Raw genomic sequence first — 3,203 nt, forward strand, 5'->3', positions numbered from 1 at the left:
TTCTTTTTAGGCTGAAGGTCAACTCAGGGTGGGCTGAAGAAGAAAAAAAGAGTGAATGAAGATCAAGACAGTGAAAAACTGTTGCTCTTTTCTTTTGCTTACTGTGATGAGTGCCTTTTGTCAGGGTTTATGGTGAGTGACTGCAGTATTGAGGATGAATGGTGCAATCAATTACATTTTCACTTAAGTTTGTATGAGCTTTAAAAACAGGAGTGGCCTGAACTGCTATAACATAACTTTCTCGACCCTCCCAGTATGGCAAGCTGTTTTGACTTTTATTCCTTCACAGGATATGAATTCTTGATATCAACAATTACATTTTCACTTGTTAAAATGCTAATTCTTGATATCAGGAATTCAATTTCAACTAGTAAAAAATATAATTCTTGATATCTGTAATTGTATTTTCACTAGTTAAATGTCACCATAGGCTGCCATTCAAATTTAATTGTTGATATGAAGAATTGATTTCTTACTACTTGAAATTACAATTTCATATATCAGAAATACAATTCTTACTAGTAAAAACATTTATTTTTTATATCAATAATCTCATGGTTACTAGTACAGATGTCTATTCTTGATATCAACAATTGAACTGCTACTAGTTAAAATGTATTGCAAGCCGTTTTGACTTTTATTCCTTCACAGGATATGAATTCTTGATATCAATAATTAAATTTTTACTAGTTAAAATGTTAATTCTTGATATCAGAAATTAGATTTATGCTATTGGCTATTTTTGATATCAGCAATTACATTTCCACTAGTAACAATGTTAATTCTTGATATCAATAATTCAATTTTCACTAGTTAAAATGCTAATTCTTGATATCAGGAATTAAATTTCAACTAGTTAAAAATATAATTCTTGATATCTGTAATTGCATTTTCACTAGTTAAATGTCAATTTGTACAAAAATACAATTTCACATATCAGAAATACAATTCTTACTAGTAAAAGTGCCTTATATATATATATATATATATATCAGTTTTTTATATATCAGTAATCACATTGTTACTAGTACAGACGTCTATTCTTGATATCAACAATTGAGTTGCTACTTGTAAAAATGTTAATTTTTCATATCAATAATTAAATTGTCACTAGTGACAATGTTAATTTCTGATATCATGACTGTGTGATTGTTACTAGTAACAAAAGTCATTTTAGATATCAGAAATTACTCTTTTACTTTTGCAAAAACTAGGGATGCACCGATACCACTTTTTCCAGTACTCGCCTGATACCCATACTTTTTTTTTGGTACTTGCTGATACCGAGTACCGATATCGATATTTTTATTGCATTTGTAAATTTTTTAAATATTGGGTACAGAAACCAAAAGGGTATGTATAATGTTAGTTGGTTAATTTCATTTATCAAATAGATAGTCAAACCAAAATTTATTCAGACACCTTCAACATTTCTCACATTATCACAATTTATTCGCTATAGTTTAGAAAATGGTAATAAAATATGACAAGAACTCAGAGTTACACTGTGTCAGAACAAATTCAGCTTGATAATGTTAGTGTCAGACTCTGTTCCATGTTTTGTGTGTCTTGCTCCCAATGTGCCTTCCTATGCCCTTATTTGGTTAGTTTCCTGTTCCTGTCCTGATTAAGTTCATTTGTCCCAGGTGTTTCCCTTGATGTTTCATTGCTCCCAGGTGTGTCTCGTCATCCCCACCTCCAGTGTGTATTTAAAGTGTTCCCAGTCCCTAGTTCTCTGTCCGCTGTTAAACATCTTCCTGAGTTCGTCTCCCTTGGTTCAGGGAAATAAAGTCTTGTTAAAGTATTCTCCAGCGTCTCCTCGTTCCTCTAAGTGTATTGTGACAGAACAGCGGACCCAAAACTGAAAGTGAGCGGCGACTTTTTCCTCGCGTTTGGTTTTCCCCGTCTTTTTGAAAGTTTTTGTTTCCTGGTTCGCCCAGGGAGGGCTCCTGATCCCCAGTTCAGCCCACGAAGGGCTACTGATTCCCAGTTCAGCCCAGGAAGGGCTCCTGTCCCCGAGTGTAGACCAGGGAGGGCTCCTGTTCCCCAGTCAAGCCCAGGGAGGGCTCCTGTCCCCGAGTGTAGCCCAGGGAGGGCTCCTGTTCCCCGGTTAAGCCCAGGGAGGGCTCCTGATCCCCCGTTCAGCCCAGGGAGGGCTCCAGGCCCCGAATACAACCCCCTACATTTCTCCAAGTATTTTTTCGGAGGGGGGGTACTATGGCTCCAGCCGGAGAGGCCGAGGCGGGAGCTGGGGCCATGGCCTCAGAGGCGGCTCCGCCATGGCCTCCTAAATTACCTGCTCCACCATGGCATCCCGAGTCCCCTGCTCTGCCATGGCCTCCCGAGGCGCCTGATCCGCCATGGCCTCCTAAATTACCTGCTCCACCATGGCATCCCGAGTCCCCTGCTCTGCCATGGCCTCCCGAGGCGCCTGATCCGCCATGGCCTCCTAAATTACCTGCTCCACCATGGCATCCCGAGTCCCCTGCTCTGCCATGGCCTCCCGAGGCGCCTGATCCGCCATGGCCTCCTAAACTACCTGCTCCGCCATGGCCTCCCGATTCCCCTGCTCCGCCATGGCACCCGGAACGGGTATCGCTCTGGAGGCCCACTGTCCCGTGTCTGTCCTGAGGGACCTCCAGAGTGCCCTCCCCATTGGATGGTATATGGCGTGAGGAGCGTCCTGGAGATGTTGTCTGACATGACAACATCTCCATTTAAATGGCATATCATTAAAAAATATGCTATTTTCACTTTAAACCTAGTCTGTTTCTTCAGTTTTACTGAAAATAAATGCAATAAATGCGTATAACTGTAGTGTACTGACAATTATTTTTATATTATTCGTGTACATAGAAATATGTAAATGCTCACAGATAAGTACATGTTTTGTTTTTTTACATCTACCCCAATAAAAGACATTTGTCAAAGTTTCCAGACATGATTAGGCTAAATATGGTGCTGTACATTTAAAATGAAGACACCATTTTATTTAGATAACATACGGTCTCTATTCCGTTCTATTTTGTGTTGTTTTGCCAAAACAACACTTAATTATAAAAGGAATAGTAAAGAGCAGTGGTCGCCAACCCCTCGACTGGTAGATCTTTATCACTGTCCCAGTAGATCCCGAAAATAACAGTAAAATAAGTACAAAAATGCATTACATTTCTGGGGTTATATTAATGTATCATTGAAGGGAA

Source organism: Sinocyclocheilus grahami, unplaced genomic scaffold (assembly GCF_001515645.1).
Source record: "Sinocyclocheilus grahami isolate Dianchi unplaced genomic scaffold, SAMN03320097.WGS_v1.1 scaffold1074.1, whole genome shotgun sequence".
NCBI classification, from domain to species: domain Eukaryota; kingdom Metazoa; phylum Chordata; class Actinopteri; order Cypriniformes; family Cyprinidae; genus Sinocyclocheilus; species Sinocyclocheilus grahami.